Raw genomic sequence first — 26,923 nt, 5'->3', positions numbered from 1 at the left:
GGGGTGGGGGGGGGAATGTAGTAATTATGGTTTTATTTAGTGCATAATGTACCTTTAAGAATAATGCTTGTTAGGAAATATCACATGATCTGTAGTAACCAATAGGAGAGTAGCACGGGCTACCTCAGCAGACAGTGCAGAGATTGAGTTGGAGTTGAAAGCACAGGCGTGGTTGCTGCTGAGTATATTGTAAATAAACTTAATGCTTCCACTTAAGAATTGTCTGCAGATCAACTCTATTACTAATAGTACAACTCGGCCACCCTACAACAAATCTGCTGCGGTGTATGGCTCACTACAACATTGGGCAATATTTTGATCCTTAGGACTATTGGAAGCTTATGTCCTAATGTACAAATACTGAAGGAAAATTACTTCAAATTTTAATTATTTCCTCCTACTTTTTCCAGTTGGGATATTAAGTTGCGTGTTATGAAAACAATACAGTTGTTTAAAAAAAGGACATCAACGTTGTGTTAAAAGCATGAAGCTGTCTAATGAAGCACAAGCACCCGAGGTCAGAATCTGACTTGATTTTTAAAATCTTCCCTTCACTCTTCTTTCTTTTGTTTTACATTTTTTGATTACTGTCCAATGCAATGAGCTTATTCGATTGCCCACTTCCTTCACTCCGCCATTGGCAGCCGTGTCTTCAGTTGCCTTGCCTTAAGCTCTGGAATTCTTTCCCTAAATCTCTCCATATCCCTCACCTCCTTAAAACCTACCCCCTTGATCAAGCTCCTGGTTATCTGTCCTGATATCTCTTTATGTACTCGATGTCCAATATTTTCAGGTAACATTCCTGTGAAGCACCTTGAGATGCTTTACTATGTCCATGGTGCTATATAAATACAAGTTGTTGACCTCTGTTCTGCTCTTCATGGCTCCCTGGAATCACTTGACTCCAAACTTGGTGGTTCAAGATCCCTCTCACGTCATCAAGTCCAACGATCTCCTAATCTTCAATGCCTTTTCAAAGGCAATTAGGGGTGGGCAATAAATGCTGGCCTTGCCAGCGATGTTCACATACCATGGAAGAATTTTTAAAATCTCCAAGATCTCCATGAAACTCCAAATCTAACCTCTATACAGTCCCCAACTGGCAGTCAAGCCTTCAGCTATCTAGGTCTTAAGATCTGAAATTCTCTCCCTAAACTTCTCTGACTCTCTATCCTCCCCTGAGATGTTGCTTCAAACCTAACTCTTTCAACAAGTTTTTGGACACCCATCTCAATGTTTCCTTCTCTGGCTAGGTGTCAAATTCTCCTCTGATTAAGCTCATGTGAAGAGCCTTGGGATATTTTACTACTTTAAAAGTATAATATAAATGTCATTTGTTGTTTTTGCTTGAGTGGTTTTGCCGCCAGTGTAACTCAGCTGCAGTGTGTATCATTTACAAGATGCACAGCAGCAACTTGTCTTGGATTCTTTGACAGCACCTTCCAAACTTGTGACATCTACCGCCTAGAAAGATAAGGGGAGCAGGCACATGGGAACACCCTGCACTTCCAAGTTACACAATGTCCTAACTTGGAAACATATTGTTGTTCCTTCATTGTTTTTAGGCCTAAATCCTGGAGCTGCTTGCCTAACAGCATGGCAGGAGTACCTACACCCCATGGAAGGATGTAAGGATTCTTGAGAGGTTGCAGGTGACATTTACCAGAATTGTTCTAGGGATGAGGAATTTTAGCCACAAGGCTAGATTGGAGAAGCTAGGGTTGTTCTCCATGGAGCAAAGGAGGTTGAACAGAGATTTGATAAGATGTACAAGACTATGACAGGTTTAGATAAGATAGATAAATTAAAGTTGTTCTCATTAGCTAATGTTGCAAGAACCAAGGGACACAGATTTAAGGTTTTGGGCAAGAGATGTAGGGGAATGTGTTTGAAGAATATTTTAAAGCAGCAAGTGATGACCTGGAACTTGCTGCCTATGAGAGTCGTGGAAGTGGAGATGTTGAATAATTTCAAAACTAAATTGAGAGGCACTGAGGGAAACTTGCAGGGCTACAGGGATATAGTGGGAAAATTGAACTGATTGGTTTGCTCTGCTGAGAGCTGGCATGGATTCAATGGGCTGAATGACCTCTTTGTGCCATAATGATTCTATGACTCTTTGAACTGCTCATCATTGTGTTCTTGAGGGTGATGAGGGATGGGCAATAAATGCTGGCCTTGCAGTGATACCCACATCCCATGATGGAATTATAAATTAAGTAGTTGAAGATTGAAACCTGATATAGTCAAGACTCTCCTTGGAGCGTTCCGTGTAATGGAGGCATCCATTCACTCTAGTTATCAAACGTTTTACAGAATTGTTTAAGAGAATCTTGGAGGGTGAGAGGTCAGGTACTGTGTGTTGATTTAGGATGAGGTAGTAGGATAGACAGCTGTTGGACAGTTAAGTAGGTGGATCTCTACCCTATATTCAGGGGACAGTTTCATTAGCATAATACAAGCATTTATAGCCATGACATGTAGTGTGTGAAGATCCTCACAAGCCCCTTCTGGCTATGTTGATTAAAGGGGTTAGGAAAAGAGAGTATTGATCAAGCTACTTTATATTCCATAGAGAATTGAATTCATCATATTTTAGATCTACAGGTACTGAACACCTTGATTCTGAACAAGAAATTTATGATCTCTCTGCCACAGATCATCCAGTGAGCTGCAGTTGACCTGACAATTCCATAGTGGTATTAGATGATGTACCTTCAGTTTAACACTGTTGATCCACTGTAACAGATAGCCACATTCAATTTGACATCAGCCCATGCGTTCTCACCTGGTGGACATCAATGATGGCAACCTCTCTCCGAGACAGCAGGGATACTGTGTGCAATTTAATGGATGATTGGTTTAACAGGGAATATCTGGGATTCGTGAACCGGAAGAAATGTAGGAGGACCATCCTTCCTAGAAGCTGGTTCCAAATGTGTGCTATTCCTGCTAGTTGGTCTGATGTGATTCAGGTTTATTGCTCAGCATCAACAATAAGCTCCAAGCTCTGGCCACATCAAAGACTGTATATGCTAAAATCTGGCATTGTTGCTGATACTCCAAGCTGGTGTGGATACATGGGTCCTCAAAGTCCATATCTCCAAGTGTTGATGCTGCTGTGGTGTATTTCTTACTTTGGAACAAATGAGGCAGAAATGGCTAGTGTCACAAAAATATAATTATTCTCAAATTATTGTGATTTATTGTAAAAGTCGGTTAATAGTGGGGTTTGCATAGTTTGTGTGCGTGTTTGTGGGATTTAATTGAATTGGAAACAGTTGGTCTGGAGGCTTTGACGCATTAAAAAAAGCTAGGTTTGAAATGCTAAATACGTAAACAAGTCTTAGAATGTGAGGTGAGGACAATTTACATTTTTAGATAAATCAGGGTAGCTTGAATTTCAAGATGGTAGGATGTTACACCTAGCCAGAGAAGCTAGACCAAGCAGTGTGTTCCCCCTCCACCCCCAACAAAGATTACTGATAATATTAGCACCATGCAATGATTTAAATTACGAGAAAAGTAAAGTTCCAAAGACATAGGGGAACAATGGACTTTGCATTAAAAGGGAGAAACATGTCTAAAGAGAAACGAAGCTATGTGTCAGGGAAAGCACTGTAAGATCTACCAGAAGTGTGAAAAGCCTTCAGTATTTGTGCATTAAGCCGCTGTCTACAGAAGCCGAAGCTGGGAAAAGCCACTTTGAATTCTACTGTCCAGGGTATTGTGTTGATTTGCCTGAATCTGTTTAAAATCTATTTGTATTTTTACTGTTGCCTTAACAGGGGTGTAATTGGAAGCCAGAATAAATAGGGGTTTTATGAGTTATCATTGTAGTAATTTATAGACCTATGTGCGTGCTTGAAAACTTTTCTTATTAAATATTTAATTTAGTTTTTAAAAAAAAATCTCGAGAGTCATGGTGGACTTATTACAACTGAATTCAGGGCATGAATCTCGAAATAAAATACAAATTACAAAATTGTTGTGACCAGGTGGTCATTTCCCTCATGGATTTGATCTGCCTGGCACACATCATCTGCCGCGTCATAACACTAGTCTTTCTCATTGCCAGCATGTGTGATGAAACCATTGACAAGTCCTACAGGCACTGACCTTTGTCAATGCCTGTGGTCAAATAGTGGTTGTTAATGTGATATTGAACCAAATCCTGTACAGTGCTTGGTGTCTGAGCTGAGCGAAGGTCTGATATTCCTTCCAATGTTGCACTCTAAATCATACTGATTAACATGCCACTTGTCTTTGAATTGAAACGGTCTATGTAGATCTCCTGAAACTAACACACTAAATTACAATCCTAGATGCAAGCACAAAATTTATCTCTCAACTTGCGATTGTTAGAAAGGTAGATTACTAGGAAAAGTATACAGTGAAGGATTCTGCACGAAGAAATCCCAGGTTAGCTACAGCATGGATTCAATGCAGAGTAAAGCTACACCTGTGTTAGCAAGTTGTGGGTTTGAGTCAGTCATTGGTACTTGAGGGTATGATCCAGGCATAGACTCCAATGCAACACTGCCAGAGTTTCAGTCCTTCTTCTGGGATAGAAACTTACACAACCTCAGGATGTCACAAAGCACTTTACAGCCAATTTAAGAACTTTTTAAGTGTAGGGAAATATGGCCACCAATTTGCATGGCAAGGTCTCACAAACAGCAGAGATAATGACCAGTTTATCAATTTAATGATGCTCAGTGAGGGATAAATATTGACCAAGACATTGGAGTGGACTCCCTTGCTCTTCTATGAATAGTGCCATGGAATCTTTTGCATTCACCTAAGAGAGCAGTTTTAACAACTTGACACTCATTACTACATCAGCCTGGATTTTGTGTGGGTTTCTGGAGCGGGGTTTGATTCAAAGATGGGAGTGCTGTCCGCTGAGTTAAGAATGTTAAATCAAAGATTCTCCTGCTTAGAGAACATTAAGGATCCTAATGCACTATTCAAAGAACAGTATGGAGCCTTCCCAGTACATTGGGCAGCACTTATCCAACATATTAGATAGATTTTTGTTAGGCAAGGGAGTCAAGGGTTATGGGGGGCAGACAGGAAAGTGGAGCTAAGACAACAACCAGATCAGCATTGATCTTATTGAATGGTGGTGGAGCAGGCTGGAAGGGCCAAATGGCCTGCTCCTGCTCCTATGTTCCTAAGTCAGTAATGCCAAAAAAAAAATGGTTCATTCATCTTATTCTTTTAAAATGGCTATCAGATTTCCCTAAGTAAGCGATTGCAATGCAAAAATAGTTAATTATATGAAATGGATGTTTCAAGAAAAAAAAAATCCCCATTTAAAGTAAACATTTCCTTCTTTCCCTTCCTTCTGCTGCTGCTCAACAAATTTCTTTAGATGTAACTTCAGACAGCAGTGTGCCCCAGGGAGTATTTGATATGTATTCACCCTGTAACTTCCAATTCCATTCACGGCTAGAGATTTAAATACTCCTTACTTGATGCATTTAGTCAGTAAAGACTAAAGACTTCGCCTCATCCGTCGCCTCAACAAGAAACTTTTTCTCTTTCTCTCAAGTGCTAAGGAACGCAAGCTCCAACAACTCATCGACACCAACACCCATTTGGGACCCTCCACCCCTGCTTGTCCCTCCGTCCTCACCCCATCTTCCAATCCCAGCCCCAGCCGCGTATTCACTATACCCCCTGACCTTCCCCTCTCCGATGCTGAACGTTCAGTGCTCAGCAAAGGACTTAGTTTCATACCCTTACGCCCTCATCTCAATGAATTTTGGGCTCGGCATGATGCTGAACTCTTCTTCCGCCGTCTTCGTCTCCGTGCTCACTTCTTTGGGCAGGAGTCCTCTCCCCGTTCAACGGATCCTTTTACCCACCTCCAATATTCTCCCTCCACTTGGACCCCTCCCTCTGGATTCTTACCTTCTCTTGATCTTTTCATTGAGAACTGTCGGCGTGACATTAGCCGTCTCAATTTCTCTGCTCCTCTCACCCATTCTAATCTGTCTCTCTCTGAACTCACTGCACTCCGTTCTCTCAGGTCCAACCCCAACATTGTCATCAAACCCGCTGACAAGGGTGGTACTGTTGTTGTCTGGCGCATTGACCTCTACCTCGCGGAGGCTGAGCGTCAACTCGCAGACATTTCCTCCTACCTCTCCCTGGACCATGACCCCACCACAGAACATCAAGCCATTGTTTCCAGGACTGTCACTGACCTCATCTCCTCTGGAGATCTTCCTCCCACAGCTTCCAACTTGATAGTCGCCCAACCTCGGACGGCCCGCTTCTACCTCCTACCCAAAATCCACAAACAGAACTGTCCCGGCAGACCGATCATGTCAGCCTGTTCCTGCCCCACGGAACTCATTTCTCGTTATCTTGACTCCCTTCTCTCTCCCCTTGTCCAGTCCCTTCCCACCTACATCCGTGATTCCTCTGACACCTTACGTCACATCAACAATTTCCAGTTCCCTGGCCCCAACCGCTTCCTCTTCACCATGGATGTCCAATCCCTCTACACCTCCATCCCCCACCAGGATGGTCTGAGGGCCCTTAGCTTCTTCCTTGAACAGAGGCCCCAACAATCCCCATCCACCACTACTCTCCTCCGTCTGGCTGAACTTGTTCTCACACTGAACAATTTCTCCTTTAACTCCTCTCACTTCCTCCAAATAAAAGGTGTGGCTATGGGTACCCGCATGGGCCCCAGCTATGCCTGTCTCTTTATGGGGTATGTGGAACATTCCTTGTTCCAGTCCTACTCCGGCCCCCTCCCACAACTCTTTCTCCGGTACATCGATGATTACTTCGGTGCTGCTTCATGCTCTCGTCGGGACCTGGAAAAATTTATTAATTTTGCTTCCAATCTCCACCCCTCCATCATCTTCACATGGTCCATCTCTGACACTTCTCTTCCCTTCCTTGACCTCTGTCTCAATTTCTGATGATAGACTGTCCACTAATATCCATTACAAGCCTACCGACTCCCACAGCTACCTCGACTACAGCTCCTCACACCCCGCTTCTTGTAAAGACTCCATCCCATTCTCGCAGTTCCTTCGCCTCCGTCGCATCTGTTCTGATGACGCTACCTTCAAAAACAGCTCCTCTGACATGTCCTCCTTCTTCCTTAACCGAGGTTTTCCATCCACGGTCGTTGACAGGGCCCTCAACCGTGTCCGGCCCATATCCCGCGCATCCTCCCTCACGCCTTCTCCTCCTTCCCAGAAACATGATAGGGTCCCCCTTGTCCTCACTTATCACCCCACCAGCCTCCGCATTCAAAGGATCATCCTCCGCCATTTCCGCCAACTCCAGCATGATGCCACCACCAAACACATCTTCCCTTCACCCCCCCTGACGGCATTCCGTAGGGATCGTTCCCTCCGGGACACCCTGGTCCACTCCTCCATCACCCCCTACTCCTCAACCCCCACTTATGGCACCTCCCCATGCCCACGCAGAAGATGCAACACCTGCCCCTTCACTTCCTCTCTCCTCACCGTCCAAGGGCCCAAACACTCCTTTCAAGTGAAGCAGCATTTCACTTGCATTTCCCCTAACTTAGTCTACTGCATTCGTTGCTCCCAATGCGGTCTCCTCTACATTGGAGAGACCAAACGCAAACTGGGCGACCGTTTTGCGGAACACCTGCGGTCTGTCCGCAAGAAAGACCCAAACCTCCCTGTCGCTTGCCATTTTAACACTCCACCCTGTTCTCTTGCCCACATGTCTGTCCTTGGCTTGCTGCATTGTTCCAGTGAAGCCCAACGCAAACTGGAGGAACAGCACCTCATCTTCCGACTAGGCACTTTACAGTCTTCCGGGCTGAATATTGAACTCAACAACTTTAGATCTTAAACTCCCCCTCCCCCCATCCCCACCCCGTTTCTCCCCCCCTCCCCCCTTTTTTTTCAATAATTTATATAGATTCTTCTTTCCCCACCTATTTCCATTATTTTTAAATCTAAAACTAAAACCTTGTTAGTCTGTCCACCCCACTAGAGCTGTACCTTGAGTATCCTGTCTTCCATTCTTAATTAGCACTTTTCTTAGACAAATATCACCACCTTCAACACCTCTTTGATCCTTTTGTCTGTGACATCTTTTGATTATCTGCTCCTATCACTGCTTATCTCCACAATCACCACACCCCCAACGTCTCTCTCCCCCCGCCCCCCCCTCCCCCACCTTAAACCAGTTTATATTTCACCTTTCTCCTAACTATGCTTCAGTTCTGCCGAAGGGTCGTGAGGACTCGAAACGTTGACTGATTTCTTCTCCGCCGATGCTGCCAGACCTGCTGAGTTTTTCCAGGTAATTCGGTTTTTGTTGTGCATTGTCGAAACCGGTTCCATTCTGCAGAGGACTCTATGAAGCGTGATATTATCACCGATAAAAACGTAATTTAATTCTTTTACAACCCACCAGGCTCTGGGTGTGAAAAGGTCGAGTGTTGAATGAAGCTTCAGATTAACTCCCGACATCTCTTCCCGCGAAATCTCACCAGGGGGAGGGAGAAAGTGTCACAAGGGATTCATTTCACTCAGATCAACCCTTCATTAAAAGTTCGATGGTCTGAGTTTGTTTTATCGGAATTATTATCAATGGAGGGAGTTCACCCCTTTAAACCCGCCTGTTACTTTCTCCTTTGGTTTGGAAAACGCTTCACGAATTTGCGTGTCATCCTTGCGCAGGGGCCATGCTAATCTTCTCTGTATCGTTCCAATTTTAGTATATGTGCTGCCTTTGGTTTGGAAAACAGACGAAGTGAAGGCGCGATAACAACGCAAACCACCCGCAGGATCTGAGGGTGCATCGCACTTTAAACAGCTGGGATTGTTATTAACAGGTCACCGCACACTGAGGACTGATCCGCACCTCGCAGTCCCATCCCCTGTCAGGATACCTCTGTAATTATACCATGAACTGCCAATACAACAATCTGCACGAACCCTGAACATAATCTGATGCATCACTTCTGGTGTGGTTACAGAATCCTCTGCCGAGAGCAGGGTGACTGCTGTATTCAGGCTGATCAGTGAGCTGAGTGCAGGCGGCAAAGATCAGGCCATCAGGAGAAGCTGCTGCCTTGTCAGGAAACCTCCCAAGTATCATGTCCCCGACCCTCTCAAAGACCTTGACTCATGTCTTCAGCTCAGCTCATTGGTGTGGTCTGATCTGAGCCCCCTTGTTGTCATTTAGTCTTTACATTAAATTACTTGGAATTTACCAGCGGAAACAGGCCATTCGGCCCAATAGGTTCCTGCTGGTGTTTATGCTGCTCACCAGCCTCTTCCCGCCCAAATTCAAATCCAGAAAAATTACAGCACAGAAGGAGGCCGTTCATCTCACCCTATCAGCAAATCCTTCCCCTTTCTCCCTCATATGTTTTCTAGATTCACCTTAAACCCATCTTTGCTGCTGTTTCCTGTGACAGTGAGTTCCACATTCTCTGGATAAAGAAGTTTCTCCCCAATCTCCTATTGGATTTATTAGTGACTATCTTGCATTGATAACCTCCAGTGCTGAATTCCCCCTAAAATGGAAACGTTTCTATATCTACTTGACAGAACAAATATATCATTTTAAAGACCCCTATCAGCTTACCCCTAAACCTTCTGTCTTCTGCAGTAAAGATCCTCAGCTTGTTCATTGTTTCCTGATTGCTGTTCTTGCACCTTCACAGATTTGGGATGATTTTTCTAAATCTTTTTTGAACTTTCTCCAGTGCTTCCCTACACTTTTTGTAATATGCAAAACACAAGTGTGCACAGTTCTCTGTGTAATTCAATTAAGTTCTGTATTCATTTAACAGAGCCTCTGCTTTGAATTCTATCACTCTAGAAATTAACGCCAGTGCTTTCCTTGCACATTGTATGGCTTGTTTCTAACCTGCATCCCTTCCTTCAGTGATTTGTGCATCTGTACAAATCCCACTGCGTCTCTACCTCATTTATTTTCCAAGAAGTAGGTGGCCTTCTTATTCCTCCTCGTGAAATGTACCATCTCACACAGTCCTCCTCAGTATGAACTACACCCTCCAAACCAATATCATCCACAGATTTTGAAACTACACTCCTGATTCCTGAGTCCGAATTGTTTACGTAAATGGTGAACACCAGTGGTCCCAGCACCAATCCCCACTTCCACCATTTACCAATCTGAGTAACTACTTTTAACCCCTATTCCCTGTTTTCTGGCTTACAGCCAGCTTGTTTACTAATCTGCAAGTTAGCCTCTAACTCAATGTTCTCTGACCTCAATCATGGGTCTACTGTGCAGTACCTCATTCAAAGAATTCTGAAGGTCCGGGTATATAAAATACATTACATTACCTTTGTCTATTCTTTCTGTTACTTCTTCAAAGAACTCAATAAGGTTCGTCAAGCATGACCTTCCCTATTGAAAGAGTGCTAATAACTCCCCATTATGTTTTTGGTTTCTTGATATTTTTCTATGACACCTTTAAGTAAAGATTCCAATATTTTCCTAGTCACTGACTTTAAACTAGTTGGTCTATAGTTCCCTGAATTTGTTCTAATTCCCTTTTGGAATATAGGAATATATAATCAATTATTAAATCTTCTCTTTTTTAACATCAGGTGTCTCATAGACCATAATGCCAGGTGTGGTATGTGCTGATCTATTTGAACATGCCATTCCCATGATACCGTTCCTTTCAACATTTGCGAGTCAGAAGCGTTTTCAATGCAACAGCTACCTGGAGAGGCTGGTGCAGAATCTTATGATAATCACCATGATGTTTGTGATGCTCCTCTTCGCCAATGATGTTTTCGACGGTAAGAATTAAACTTTATTGTGAATTCTGTCTCCCTCCTCCTTCATTCATTATTCTCATTTTGCCCAGCACCCACCCTCCCCAACCCTGACTCCACACATAACTCATTGAGGCTTTCCCCCAGCACTCACTCTTACTCAGACAGTGTGAGCTGCTGCATCTGGAGGTGATGCCCTACTGATGGTGGGGGTGGGAGTAGATGTCAAGAGGATTGTTCAAGTCGTGGGCAGATGTGGCTTGAAAAATTGGCTTGAATATCTTGTAGTTGGCAACAGGCTGCTGTTCCTTCTCTAGTTATTCCTCCAGTTGCTCTTGGCTGTTATCCTCCTTTGGAGCCTCCATGATGTTAAACAATCCGTGATGTTAGACAATGTTGTGAAGCAGGAACCACACCAGTATAAAATAGAAAAGAAAGAACTTGGATTTATATATCACCTTTCACAACATCAGGGCATTCCATAACTTACACCCATTGAAGTGTTTCTGAACTGTAATCACTGTTGTAATGTAGAAAATGTGGCAGGTAATTTCCAGACAGCAAGCTCCCGGAAATAGCCATGTGATCATCACCAGATAACCTGTTTTAATGATGTCAGTTGAGAGATAAACATTGGCCAGGAGACCGAGGAGAACTTCCCTACTCTTCTTCAAACTAGTGTCATCGGATCTTTTATATTCATTTGAGAGAGCAGACAGGGCCTCAGTTTGATGTTTAATTCTCACCCCTCCCCACACCCGCCAGCACCAGAATAGAAATTCTTCTGTGATGAAGTAGGATAAAAGCCCTATTATCCTTTCTGTGCAATAGGAGTCCTGCTGGTTGCTGGATCTTGAGCAGTATTGAGGGCCAATTAGGAATCTAATGATTTAAAGCTGTTGTGTATTTTGTGGACAAGATGCTTCTTGCTGCTTGTTTTTCTTCTTTCCGTCCTCTTTGCATTGTTTCCTGCATTGCAAAGTTACCAGCCGCTTTTTGCATCTGTGGTTTGTGAACATGTGAAATATGTGATCAGCAACAGACCAATTAGACTATCAAACCTGTTCCATAGAACCACAGTGCCTGATACATCGTGAATAGGTGCTCATGCCTGCCAGTTTGCCCAAACACCATCTAATGATTCTAAGTTGTTGTGCACCTTGTGTGCTAGGTGTTTCTCACTCCTTGTCTTCCTGTTTTTGGTCATCTTTACATTGCTTCCAGCCACTTTGTGGAAAGGCTGTGGTTTTCACACCTGCACAAACAACCCCAAGGCCAATCAGGGGAAAATAATCTGGGACTTCCTCTCTGACCCTCTAGATAAGCAAAACTAGTCCAGCAACTCACATAGACCATGCAAACCACATCTTGTATTTTACCTATCTTGTGTAAGATGTGATCTTCTAACCAATAAGGGGCTGGCCAGCATTCTCTTGAAAGGCAAACTGAGAGTCTGCACTCACCACATATTTCATAGAGACTTCATTGAGTTTCAGATTCATCTAATTGAACTTTGTGTAATATGGAGAATATGAACATGGGAACAGGATTTGGCCATTCAGACCTTTGAATCTGTTCTGCAATCCAATTAAATGTGATGGCTGATTTGTATCTTAACTCCATCTACCTGCCGACAACTAACTATAACACGTACGCTGCAGCCATGGTTGAAATTGACTCACTCAGCAGACTGGGGATTGAGCCTGGGATTTGCTGCTGTGTATGATTCGCTACAATATTTTGGCCCATACAGCTATTGGAAGCTTATGCCTGAAAGTGTGAACACTGAAAGAAAGTGACTTCAAATTTTAATTATTTTCCTCATTATTTTTCCAGTTGGATATTATGTTGTGTGCTATGAAAATGAAACACTTGTTCAAAAAAAGGACATCAAGATGTGTATTGAAAATATGAAGCCATCAAGTGAACCACAAACCCCTGAGGTCAGAAGCTGATGTCATTTTTTAAATCTTCCCTTCACCCTTCTTTCTTTTGTCTTTCATTATCTGTTATAATGTCTTGCCGCACTCAGGATTGTTCAGCAAATGCAGTGGCTATGCGAGCGATATTTTCTGCGAACAGGATGCTGCAGTCAGTTCAAAATGGCATTCTGCCTACCACACAATTAACGTCATGTATGAGTTTCAGTGCCAGTGCGATGCCAGGTTTGTAGGCCATATGTCCCAACGATTTGGCTGATCAAACAGCATGTTCCTTTGTAATAGGCAGAGTACAGACCACAGTCAACCAGCGCACACTTGCAAAACCCAAAGAAAAATATCTACTATTAGATGTGATTCTGCGATTGGGCAGCACTTGCTAATAGCTACACTAATAACATATTTAAGATAATCAGTTGAGCTCATATCCTGGCTCATTTACACTTGCTAGAAGTGATATACATTCACATGCAGGGACCCATTCTCTGCAAACACAAGGAATATGTTCAAGCCTTTCATCTTTTATGAACTATCTGGGAGCTTGGGCAGCCTATACCCGTCAATTTCTCAGTCAATCAGAGTCTACTTGCCAGCCAATTAGCACCCTTTTCCCATGTAGTATAAATTGTGATCGTTTGAAATTTGGCATTCTTGCATTTGTCCTGAAGAATGAAAGATGAAAAGCTTCAGCAACATGCCTCTCTTTTCAGCAATATTCATCTTTTCTATGGTTCAGCTCAGTTATAACAGTCATGAGTAACGTTCACAAAAACCTCAAACATCTTGGAAATTCACATAACCTTCCACACTATTGGGCTCATTGGACTACGTTCATCATTTTGGTGCAATAAGTAAATCTACTGGTCTTTCAGAAATTGTTGCTGCTTTTTTCTGGTCCAAATAATGCTTTTCCTCTTCTGAACCTTCTATCTATGGTAGTGACATAACTGTTGTTATTTTAGTTTCATGAAAGGTTTCAGACATCACTCTTCCACCAGATATGGGGGTATTACATCCTGGTGGAGATGTGCTAGCTGTTCCCTCTCTCTTATGATAGATTCTCCCTAGAGCATCTGGTGTGTTGACCTATCCGAACTCACCTGATCCACAGCAATATTGGAAAGAAGTCCAACTGTTGACAACCTGCCCTCCACAACTCTTCCTTATGGTCCCTTGCCAGCTGTGTTAATTACCTTTAATAAATCCCCTCGTAATTCCTCCCCTTAATGGTCGAGTTTGATCTTTTTCATTCACTTTCCATCTCCTGGAGCCCACCGGAGCCCAAGTTATCCCCAGGTCAACTAGAGATAAGCAATAAATGCTGGCCCAGCCAGCGAAGCCCACATCCCGTGAATGAATAAAAAAGGTTTATCGCTACAGCTTTGTCTCCTCTACTTTCTAGACTCGAATAAGACTCTTGACTCTGAGAAAAACTGTCCAACAATTTTCTTAACATTTGTGCCTCTGGATTTTCCTCATTTCATGTCATCTCTTTAATCTCTTTGTCTACTTTTCTTTCTTGGTAATTTACTCACGTTTGCTCTAAGATGCTATGGGAAAGACAATTGCTTTATCCCTTCAGAGCACATGATATTTATTAGTGGTGTCTCCTTATTCTGAGACAACTGTATCAATGTTTACAACATGTCCAGTTAACAAGTGGCAAGTGATTTTGGAGCCGCTATGTCAGTCATTACAAAAATTCAAATTATTCTTTCTACAGTACCTAACACTATGGATAGGAATATTGCTCGGACTAATGTTCCTCATCAACAGACTCTGGGAATTTTGCTTCCAAAATTGGTTTCGCCAACATGTGGATGAGGTGATCTATGCGATGAATGACAGTTTATACCGGGCTATGATGGTGAACATTGATGAAATCGCTCATCAGCAAACAGACAAGCAGTTGCAAACAGAGCCAAACAGAGCAAAACAGAGCCACACAGAGCCAAACAGAGCGGAACAGAAACAAACAGAGGAAAACAGAGCCAAACAGAGCCAATCAATGCCAAACAGAGCAAAACAGAGCAAAACAGAGCCAGACAGAGCCAAACAAAGCCAAACAGAGCACGACAGAAACAGAAATAGGTAATTATTGATCAAAACTCTTGGCAGTTTCTGGATGTGTCCTGTTGATTTTTTGTATATTTTGTTCAATTTCTCTCCTGAAGAAATTCTCCTGGAGCTGGGTTTTAGTTCCATTGCTTCAGGTAGCACTCCAGGTTCCTTCTGAAATGGGCCTAGGTGTCAATACTCAGATTATCAGCTGGCGAAGGGTAGGACACTGAATTTAAGTTTTTATTCACTTCTTAGCTTTTATTTACACATTGCACACCAGACAGGCCTCGTTCAGCCTGCTCCTATATATACTGGTGCAGGCGAGTCCCCAGTTAATAACCTCCATCTGAACACAATTAACATCCAATTGATATACAATTAACACTTGGCACTAAGTATCAGTGTATCAATTGTGTCTGAACACTGCCTTTTATTTCAAAGTTTCAGTCCCACCCATCTCTAATCTGGGCCCAAACTTGACAGTCCTTCCTTTAGTGCCTCGGGATCACTGATGTGGGACCATGACAGTTGGCACCAGCTGGAGTAATTTGACCGTGACTGGAACAATTACTGTCGCTAATGTGAATTCCTTTTCCTTCAACCTCAGGATTTGCAAGGAGCCCCTGAAGCTGCATATTGAAGATATCTCCCCCATGGGCCTCGGGAAAAGTCGCTGCATTGTAGTTTGTTTTGTCATAAAAAATGCAGCTTATTTTGCTGTGGTAATAGCACATACCTGTATCCTCTCAAGGATGGTCACAAATTATGAGGACGAAAAGCAAGAATGCCAACTTGAGAACAGATACCTTGTTTGCACTATTCCAGAATATATCACTTTGAGTTGGATTAAAATAATAGCTATTGTCTGCTGTATCTTTAGCTGCATAATAATTCGTATTATTGTGTGTCACGCGTTATGCAAGTCAAAATGCAGGTATGACTCATTCTTCAAAGTTTATAGCTCCAATATTATACCTTATTATAATTATACATCATTGACATTTCAATCTCGGTCTTGTGCTTGGGGTGTAATCCTTCTCTATTTGAAAGAGAACGATTTCCTGCTAATGCATTACAGGTATTTGAAAAGTATAGACACTTTAAACAAGACTCTTGGTAACAATGAAAGCAGTCCTCTTCTCTCAAGTCCCGAAGGCCTCGAACTTCTAATGAGTATGAAAAAGCAAGTTCTCACTGATGTTTTCAACAGAGATCTGTCCAACAGAGATCTGTCCAACAGGTCATAATCTCAGGTTGAACCAGATGACTCGCAAAATTAGACTTCTATTTGACATTGAACTGACACCATTTACACTCCATCGCATGGTCCGCCTATCTCCACCTCAGTAATATTCTCTGCCCCTGCTTCAGTCCGCCTGCTGCTGAAACCATCAATGCTTTTGTTACATGCAGACTTGAATGTTCCTATGCTCTCCTGCTGGTCTCCCATCTTCTGTTCGTGCTGCAATTCTGTCACAATGAAGTGCATGCTCTAGTTACAAATGAGAGCAGCTGTTACTAATTGGCATATTCTTAAGTATATATAAGAACCTGTTTCCACCTGTGGGGAAGAAAAAAAGAAGTATCTGAGTTTTGTGAATAAACCTATGTTAAGGAAAGTCTGGTTCCAGATTCCTCCTTTGCTCAGTGAACGAGCAATGAGTTATGACATCCTCCCCCAACCTTCCAAAAACGTGAGCTCAAATGAGACTTTGTATTTTATCGTGTACCATGTCCCGTTCATCCAGCACCCCTGTGTCTGCTGACCTACACTGGCCGCTGATCCACCAATGCCTCAAATTGAAAATCCTCATCCTTGTATTCAGGGTCTAGACAGTGGAGGCACAGCTGCCAATGGTGGAGTGAAGCAAGAGGGGAATGCAGAAGGGGGCAGAGTTGGAGGAATGCTGAGACCTTAGAGGGTTGTAGGGTTGAAGGAGGATATAGAGATAGGGAATTGCCTCCCTCTACCCTACGTCACTCTCTCCTCCTTTAAGATGTGCCTTAAAACCTAACTCTTCAGTGAAGTGCTTGATCTCCTTCTTTGTTTTGTTGCTGTCCAAGTTTCCTTCTATGTTCAACTATTGTTCTATGTTCTATTACGAGGTTTTACTCTGCTAAAGGTGCTATATAAATGCAAGTGGTTATTGTTGCTTGAGATTTTATTAACCAGGACTGAACTGGTCCTCTGCTTGATTAGTATATTAGGAGAATGTGCAAACGATTATTCAGTTGATTATTTTTGTTAAAGATTCAGATTATTGAGAAATGTACAGGAGGAAAACATCTTGGAGCTTCCAAATAGCTTTGGGGCTGATTGCACAACCCAGTATAATACAGAGCCATATGCAGCAGGGAGGTCCCAGGTTTGATCCCTAGTCTGTGCTAAGTTCTCTGATCTCAGCTGGGATGGTGCAATAGTTACCCATTGCAGCCCAGGTTATTCAAGGAGCAGATCCTATTCCTCATCATTATTGAAAGACTCTTCCTAGGGATCTCAGGTGAGAATAGAATCATCCAATGCTCTTTATAAGCAAAGTACTTTCTCAAGATCCATTTTAGAATGAGGCTTTCAGGTTAGAATAAAGCCGATATAAACATTGTATCATTAACAGATAGACGGTTGAAGATTGAACTCTGGTCTAGTCAAGCCTGTCCTTGCAACATTTTAAGTGAAGGACACATCCATTCATTCTTGTTGTATTTTATAGAATGGCTTAGGGAGGTCGGAGGGTCAGAAGTCAAAAATACATTGTGTAAATCCAGAATGAGAATGAGATGGTAGGATAGGTAGTTGTTAGACTAAAGGGAAATAAAATAACGGATGGGTGGCTATCCTGAGGAAGGACAGTCAAGAATAACAGGGACTTTTTAATTTATTTAAGGAAGCCAAGATTTTTAGAACATTCTGAGACAGGACATTCTCAAGTGAAGGCAAGACAACCTGAGTCTGGTTACCTAAGAACCTTGTGTTATTAGTCAGGTTTTATATCAATGTTTTATTCACTGTGTAACTGTTTAATAAGTACAAAGGTTGCATTTTAACTCACTGGTTTCTTGTATTGTAGTTTTTTTTCTACATATAATAAACATTTATACTTTGGAATAAGGCTCCTTCTAATCCCTGAGTATCAAAGACCTAATCTAATATAATTCCATGATGGAATAACCTGTCACCACTCAGTTTAGATTTACATGTGGAGAATGAAGATTTGTATCAGGTAACTGAGAGCAGTCACCTTTCCTGGAACTGAGTCCAACTGAGAAGCAGATTCGATTGAGGCTTTCAAAAGGATATTGGATAATTATCTGAAGAGGAAAAGTTTGTAGGGCTACAAGGATATGGTGGGGGTGTGGGACTAACTGAGTTGCTCCAGCACAGAGCCAGGACAAACATGATGGGCCGAGTGGCCTCCTTCTGTGCTGTAACCATTCTATGACTGTACGAGAGAAAAGGCCTAGGCCCAGTCTTCTCGTTCAATGAGGCTGTGTGGCATTGCACAGACCTCTGATAGAGCAGAGCCTAGAATGTCCACCCACTGGGACTAGCCAAATACAGGAAATCCCTAATATAGTCCTTGGTGCCTGAGCTGAGCTAAGAGATTTCTTTCACAGTTGTACTCTAAGTGCGCTGATTGACATACCATTGTTGTCTTTTAATAGTTTTTTTTGGAGATCTCTCAAAACTCAGACATAAATTCCAATCATAGTTACTGAAACAACTTTTTGTCAAATTGATCTTGCAACTTGTGAGGTTGTTAAAACTTTAAAAAGTCAGATCATTAATAAAGGAATATCATGAAGGATTCAATGCAGAGTAAAGCTGCAGCTGTGTTAGCAAGTTGTGGGTTTGAGTCAGTCATTGGCACTTGAGGGTATAATCCAGACTCCAGTGCAACACTGCAAGAGTTTCAGTCCTTCAGCAGGGATAGAAAGACTTACATTTGTATAGTGCCTTTCAAAACCTCAGGGTGTCACAAAGCACTTAACAGCCAATTAAATACTGTGAAGTGTAGGGAATCTAATCAATTGGAGTTCTTTGAGGACGTAACAAGCAACATGGAAAAAGGGGAACATATGGATGTGCTATACTTAGATTTCCAGAAGGCATTTCACAAGGTGCCATATTAAAGGTTACTATGCAAAATAAGAGCTCATGGTGTAGGGGGTAACATATTAGCATGGATAAAGGATTGGTTAGCTACCAGGAAGCAGACAATAGGCATAAAGGGGTCATTTTTGGGTTGGCAAAGTACGACAACTAGATTTGCAGGGGGAGGGGAACCAGAGTGTTAGAGCAGATAGTGAGGTGGAGGAGGATAAAGGTCAAGCGAGGAATGCATGTATAGACAGAAATCAAAGGTTTGTACGTGATAGAAATGTTCTCAGGTGCATCTATTTCAATGCAAGGAGTATTGTCGGAAATGCAGATGAGCTTAGGGCGTGGATTGGCACGTGGGATTACGACATTATTGCTATTAGTGAGACTTGGTTGCAGGAGGGGCAGGACTGGCAGCTCAATATTTCGGGGTTCCGTTGTTTCAGACGTGATAGAGGGGGAGGGATGTAAGGGGGAGGAGTGGCATTACTAGTCAGGGAAAATATCAGAGCTGTGCGCAGACAGGACAGCCCAGAGGGCTCGTCTACAGAGGCCATATGGGTGGAGCTGAGGAACGGGAAATGTGTGACCACACTAATAGGGTTGTATTATAGACCGCCCAATAGTCAGAGAGAATTGGAGGAGCAAATCTGTAGAGAGATAGCAGACCGATGTAAGAAACAGAAAGTTGTGATAATGGGAGATTTTAACTCCACATATTGACTGGGACTCTCATACTGTAAAAGGGCTGGATGGCTTGGAGTTTGTCAAATGTGTTCAGGAAAGTTTTCTAAATCAATATATAGAGGTACCAACGAGAGAGGATGCAATACTTGATCTCCTATTAGGGAACCAGACAGGTCAGGTGACAGAAGTATGTGTAGGCGAACATTTTGGGTCCAGTGACCACAATGTCATTAGTTTTAAGTTAATTATGGATAAATATAGGTCTGGTCCTCGAGTTGAGATTCTAAATTGGAGAAAGGCCAATTTTGTGGAAATGAGAAAGGATCTAGGAAGAGTGGATTGGGATAAGTTGCTTTCTGGCATGGATGTGTTCAGTAAGTGGAAGGCATTCAAAGGCAAAATTTTGAGAGTGCAGAGTTTGCATGTTCCTGTCAGGATTAAAGGCAAAGTTAACAGGCAGAGGGAACCTTGGTTTTCAAGGGATATTGGCGATCTGGTTAAGAAGAAGAGAGAGGTGTATCGCAGGTATAGGCAACAAGGAGCAAATGAGGTACTTGTAGAGTATAGAAAATGTAAGAAAATACTAAAGAAGGAAATCAGGAAGGCAAAAAGAAGACGTGAGGTTGCTTTGGCAGATAATGTGCAGGTAAACCCGAAGGGTTTCTACAAGTATATTAAGAGTAAAAGGATAGTAAGGGACACAATTGGTCCCCTTGAAGATCAGAGTGGTCATCTATGTGTGGAGCCTCACGAGATGGGGGGAGATCTTAAACAGTTTTTTTTGCATCAGTATTTACTCAGGAAACTGGATAGTGTATAAGGAAGGAAGGGAAACAAGCAGTAGTGTCATGGAACATATAGAGATTAAAGAGGAGGAGTTGCTTGCTGCCTTACAGCGAATAAAGGTAAATAAATCCCCCGGGCCTGACATGATATTCCCTCGGACCTTGAGGGAGACTAGTGCAGAAATCGCAGGGGCCCTGGCAGAAATATTTAAAATGTCCTTAGCCACGGGTGAGGTGCCGGAGGATTGGAGGGTAGCTCATGTTGTTCCGTTGTTTAAAAAAGGCTCCAAAAGTAAACCAGGTAATTACAGGCCAGTGAGCCTGACGTCAGTAGTACGTAAATTATTGGAAGGTGTTCTGAGACATCGGATATACAATTATTTGGACAGCCAAGGGCTGATTAAGGATAGTCAGCATGGCTTTGTGCGTAGTAGGTGGAACCTTGTAGAGTTTTTCGAGGAGGTTACCAAGAAAGTAGATGAAGGAAAGGCTGTGGAAGTTGTCTACATGGACTTCAGTAAGGCCTTTGACAAGGTCCCACATGGGAGGTTAGTTCAGAAGGTTCAGACACTTGGTATCCATGGAGAGGTTGTAAACTGGATTCGAAATTGGCTGTGTGGGAGAAGACAGAGAGTGGTAGTGGATGATTGCTTCTCAGACTGGAGGCCTGTGACTAGTGGTGTGCCTCAGGGATCTGTGCTGGGACCATTGTTGTTTGTTGTCTATATCAATGATCTGGATGATAATGTGGTAAATGGTATCAGCAAGTTTGCTGATGACACTAAGATTGGAGGACAGCGAGGAAGGCTTTCAAAGCTTGCAGAGAGACTGGACCAACTGGAAAAATGGGCCAGAAAATGCCAGATGGAATTTAATTCAGAAAAGTGTGAGGTGTTGCATTTTGGAAGGACAAACCAAGGTAGGACATACACAGTAAATGGTAGGGCACTGAGGAGTGCGGAGGAACAAAGGGATCTGGGAGTTCAGATACATAATTCCCTGAAAGTGGCGTCACAGGTAGACAGTGTTGTAAAGAAAGCTTTTGGCATACTGGCCTTCATAAATCAAAGTATTGAATATAGGAGTTGGGATGTTATGGTGAGGTTGTATAAGACATTGGTGAGGCCAACTTTGGAGTATTGTGTGCAGTTCTGGTCACCTAACTACAGGAAGGATATCAGTAAGATTGAAAGATTGCAAAGAAGATTGATTAGGATGTTGCTGGGTCTTCAGGAGTTGAGTTACAGGGAAAGATTAAACAGGTTAGGACTTTATTCCTTGGAGCGTAGAAGAATGAGGGGAGATTTGATAGAAGTTTACAAAATTATGAGGGGTATAGACAGAGTAATTGCGACTAAGCTCTTTCCACTTAGATTAGGAGAGATAAACATGAGAGGACATGGCTTTAGGGTGAAAGGGGAAAGGTTTAGGGGGAACATTAGGGGGAACTTCTTCACTCAGAGAGTGGTGAGAGTGTGGAACGAGCTACCATCTGACGTGGTAAATGTGGGCTCACTCTTAAGTTTTAAGAATAAATTGGATAGATACATACATGGATGGACTGGGTGCAGATCAATGGGACTAGCGGAATAATATTTTGGCACAGACTAGAAGGGCCGAATGGCCTGTTTTTCTGTGCTGTAGTGTTCTATGGTTCTAAGTGGAGTGCCTCAGGGATCAGTGCTGGGGCCTTAACTATTTACAATTTATGTCAGTGGCTTGGACGAAGGAACCGAATGTATGATTGCTAAATTTGCTGATGACACAAAGATAGGTAGGAAAGTATGTTGTGAAGAGGACTTAAGGAGTCTGCAAAGGGGCATAGATAGTTTAAGTGAGTGGGCAAAATTTTGGCAGATGGAGTAAAATGTCCACTTTGGCAGGAAGAATAGAAAAGCAGCGTATTCTTTAAATGGAGATAGATTGCAGAACTCTAAGGTACAGAGGGATCTGGTTGTCCTGGTACGTGAATCACAAGAAGTTAGTATATAGGTACAGAAAGTGATTAGGAAGGCAAATGGAATGTTGTAGTTTATTGCAAGGAGAATGGAATATAAAATTAGGTAGGTTATGCCACAGTTGTACAGGGCATTGGTGAGACCACATCTAGAGTGCAGTGTACAGTTTTGGTCTCCTTATTGAAGAGAGAATATAAATCCATTAGAAGCAGTCCAGAGAAGGTTCACCTGACTGACATCTTGGATTGGGGGTGGGGGATGTTAACTTAGGAGGAAAGGTTGGACAGGCTGGGTCTGTATCCATTGGAGTTTCGAAGAACGAGAGACGATCTTATTGAAACATATAAGATCCTGAGGGGACTAGACAGGGTGGATGCTGGAAGGATGTCACCCTTGTGGGAGAGACTAGAACTAGGGGACACAGTTTAAAAATAAGGGGCCTCCCATTTAAGACTGAGATGAGAAAAAAAAGGGAATCAAAGGTTATCAGGGGTAGGCATAATGAAGAATTGAGGCATAAATTCAAAATTAATTGGCTGTGAAGCATTTCAGCGTGTCTGGAAGGTGTGAAAGGTGCTACATAAATGAAGTATTTTCTTTAATTTTTTGTGTGGGTTGTTCAAATCCTCTTGCTCCTTCCAATGTCACGAACACACGCATTTGCTCATCTATTACTGTTTTCAGTTGCTGACACACCCATCGGCCATTTCCTGCTTTCATTTCAATTTGAACCTCATCACACAAACATCCAATTTTACTCAAGTCAAAATGAGATTGTCGTCCTAATAATATCCTGCAGCCTCACCCTAAACCTGTGAAAGAAAATAGCGATCAAGCGCCATCTGCTGTTTGGATTGACATCTGCAGCGAGATAGCAGCGCCCTCTGGTGGAGAGTCGCCGAAACTGAGTTGTTTTCTCAAATGTTGCTTCACTGATTGGAGGTCTTGTGGTGCAGTGGTAGCGATCCCATCTTTGGGCCAGAAGCTCTGGATTTTGGTCCCACACCAGGACTTGCTGATCACAGAAGGAGCATTCATAACAATCAGCACAGGAATCCTTCCACCACTAGTCCCCAAATGGAAAAATGTCACTGATCCATATTTATAAGGGGCCATTTCCTCAACCGAAAAACATGATTAGAGTCATACATCTTCATTTGAGTGTCTCACTAATGCTGGATGCATGCATCTTGCTAATTGCATGGTAGAATATTTAATTACAGATCTAAATCATAAAGGCTATGAGAATTTGATCTATCATAAGAATTGTCAACAATCTATCATGATGAATTTTAAAATGGAATCGTTGCCAGGCTGGGAGCCAGTGTAGGTCAGTGAGCACAGGGGCGATGGGTGAACACGACTTGGTACAAGTTAGGACATGAACAGCACAGTTTTGGATGGCCTCAAGTTTATGGAGGATGGAAGATTGGAGGCTAGCCAGGAATGCTTTGGAATAGTCATGTCCAGAGGTGATAAAGGTATGGTGTACATTGGTTAAAGTTGTTTTCCAGCCTATGATTTCTATATATCACTCCCACCATCCCGCAGAAAGATTGATGAGCTGATCCTGTGCTTCTTCAGTCCTGTCATGTCAGCTGCCACCAGGAGAGGGTGCAAAGGAGCATATCATCTTTTATATTTAAAACAACTAACCCCTTGCATTGCCTCATGCCTGGGTCTGTTGCAGACCAATTGATAGAGATTGATTGTTATAATAACATAGTTCATAAATGTTATCATAACAGTTTACAGAACAGAAACAGGCCATTCAGTCCAACTTGTCCACGACAGTGTTTATGCTTCATATGAACCTCTTCCCAACTTTCTACATCTAATCACATCATTTCTGTTTCTTGCTCCCTCAAGTACTTGTCTAGCTTCTCCTTAAATGCATCCAAGTCATTCACCTCAACCACTCCAGATGGCAGCAAGTTCCACATTCTAACCACTTTTTGAGTAAGGGCAACAAAAACAATAACAAAAATACCTGGAAAAACTCAGCAGGTCTGGCAGCATTGATGGAGAGGAGCACAGTTGACATTTCGAGTCCGCGTGACTCTTCAACTGTGCTCCTTTCCACAGATGCTGCCAGACCTGCTGAGTTTTTCCAGGTATTTTTGTTTTTGTTTTCGATTTCCAGCATCCGCAGTTTTTTGCTTTTGCCCTTTTAGGCTCTGACTGTTTATGGAAGGGGAGGGGGAAATTCTGTGGGTTTGTGGATGCACAAGTGTTGTGCACAGAAATCACACCTCCCAAAGCCTACATCCCACCATTTCTGGAATTTGTATATAGTGCCTAAAGATAATGATAGAGTAGAGTTTCCAATCCTTTCTTGCAAATTGAGAGAGATGTAAAACAGATTGCTAATCGATTCTCTATCACCCATTTACTCCATTGCACAAGGTCAAGGTTTACCCCCAGCTGTTTTAAGTAAATTACTTTTTGTTGGGTCATCGAGTTAGAAATACTCTGCATTGAATCGACACTATAGTGACTCCAGTGCTGAACTTAGTTTTAGTGTAAAAATGAAAAATGAGTTGGGGGACATGATCCAGGCTTGGATGATGTGGGAGCAAGCAGGCTGTTGAGGTTGGGCTGTGTGCTCAGAACTGGAGGATGCAAGTGGGAAGACTGACCAGTCTCAAGCAAGAGTTGCTTTTGGGACCACAAGGACTGCAGCGGTTCAAGAAGGCAACTCACCACCACCTTCTCAAAGGCAACTAGGGATGAGCAATTAATGCTGGCCCAGTCTGCGAAGCCCACATCCCGTAAACGGAAAGGTGTTTTTTGATTTCTGACTTCCCCCTTTATAAGCGGTGGTGCATTTTCCCCACCCCTTCAGTTTGGAGTGATCCAATCTTCTATTAATAACCCCACAGCAAACTCGTGATAAGGTAAAATAAGAGGGTCAGTTTATTTTACGCACACACACAAAACGCAGGAAGAGATTTTGCAACGTCCGCCCATTTTGCATTCATACAATAAAAGAGGGATAAAGGAAAAAAAGAGGTACAGGGCATGACTACGATAAAAACAAGAGTTATGGTTTCACATGAGTCCAGAGTCCAGAATCAAAAGTCCAATAGTGCATTCCTTCAGAGGTTAGCAGTCTGAAACCATTTCAGGGTGATCCATCTTCCCAGAAGTGATGACTTCCCTGATGGAAGAAGGCATGTAATGATGAATAAGTCTTATAGGCACAGATACAGGAGTTCCGACGTTCCAGTAGTACAAGGTGTGGATGAGGGTCAGGCAATGTACCTGGACAGAGCTCTTTCTGCTGCTACATGTTAGGTGATAAAATGGTAGGCTGCCTGGGTTCAGTTCCAGACGGCAATATTACAGGCTCTAGCTGCTTGGCGGAGGTCATGTGGCACACCTCCCACATCTTCTCCTGGGTTTTGGACAAAGGACTGGAATCTTGAGAGTTTGAATAGTGGAGTCAGGGTCCCTTTTGTCCTTGCAGTCCATGGGCCAGAGCTCTGCTGTAGAAATGTCAAAGGTATTGGTGCATTTCTTTGGAGTTTGATTATGTGCAGTCACAGGGGGCATTAGCACACTTTAAAAGTAACAAAGTCCCTGCTGACCTTTGAAGGTTAGAAATTCCTCTGGTATGAGCCATGGCTAGTCAGGCATGTCAAGGTAAAGCCTTTGCCCATTTTGAAAATAAAATAATTAATTTTATGAAGTAGTCTTCTGGATGGGACAACTGGGATGGCTCCATTATGTTTTTTGAATATGCATTGGGATCTTTGATGTTCTCTAAGCAGGAAAACATTACTTTGATTTAACAGTCTTGGCTCAGTGGGTAGCACTCCCATCTTTGTGTCTAGCCCCTCTCCAGAGACCCACACAAAATCCAGGCTGACACTGCAGTGTGGTACTGAAGTGCTGCGCTGTTGAAGCGGGCACCAATCCAGGGTCCTATCTGCTCTCTCAGGTGAATCCAAAAGATCCCATGGTACTTTTCAAAGAAGCAAAGAAAGTTTGCCCCAATGTCCTGGCCAATATTTATCCCTCATTGAGCATAATTAAACTGATAATCTGCTCATTATCTCTTTGATGTCTGTGGGACCTTGCAGTGCAAATTGGTGGCCATGATATACGAATATACAAATCAGGAGCAGCAGTAGGCCATTTGGCCCCTTGAGCCTGCTCTGTCATTCAATAAGATCATGACTGATATGTCAAAATTCAATTCCTGACTCCCATTTAACTGCTAGTGTTAATGGTTCTATCTCTTCAGATTCTGTTGTTCTCTCCTTCAAGTTTCGAGTCATCACTACTCTCCTCAAGGAAACAAATCATTGACCCCACTGCTATGTTATGGGTTCATTTGGTGTCTCATTGATGAGCTCTCGAGACTTGTATGTTTAAACATGAACTATTTCTCGGTAGTCTTTACAGATCCCAGTTTCTGCCATGCCTGGTGCTGCTCCCATGCAGGCTCTTTCTGGACTCTTCTCCAAGTCTATTACCATGTGACTCTATACATCATACCACGGGCAGTGCAATGCTCTAATCCCATATTAGCCCTGGCTCTGCTGAGCACCTTTACTTTAGAATGGCAATCAGGCACAGACAACACCCACCATCCTTGCAAATTACCACC

The 26,923-nt window shown here is 42.7% G+C and overlaps 1 long non-coding RNA gene and 1 other non-coding gene across 2 annotated transcripts; one reads left to right on the top strand and one right to left on the bottom strand.

Moving 5' to 3' along the window:
* Positions 1 to 8,651: 8,651 nt before the first annotated feature.
* LOC144691289 (U6 spliceosomal RNA) lies at positions 8,652 to 8,762 on the bottom strand. The gene has a single exon (XR_013579090.1). It is a non-coding gene; the product is annotated as a U6 spliceosomal RNA (small nuclear RNA).
* A 1,848-nt stretch (positions 8,763 to 10,610) lies between these two features.
* Positions 10,611 to 14,529, top strand: LOC144691172 (uncharacterized). Its single transcript, XR_013579048.1, has 3 exons — positions 10,611 to 10,802; positions 12,615 to 12,721; positions 14,442 to 14,529. It is a non-coding gene; the product is annotated as an uncharacterized LOC144691172 (long non-coding RNA).
* Positions 14,530 to 26,923: the final 12,394 nt, after the last annotated feature.

The sequence above is a fragment of the Cetorhinus maximus genome, chromosome 15 (genome assembly GCF_964194155.1).
Source record: "Cetorhinus maximus chromosome 15, sCetMax3.hap1.1, whole genome shotgun sequence".
NCBI lineage: Eukaryota > Metazoa > Chordata > Chondrichthyes > Lamniformes > Cetorhinidae > Cetorhinus > Cetorhinus maximus.
The sequence above is the reverse complement of the archived record's forward strand: the minus strand, read 5'-3'. Positions and strand labels throughout refer to the sequence as shown.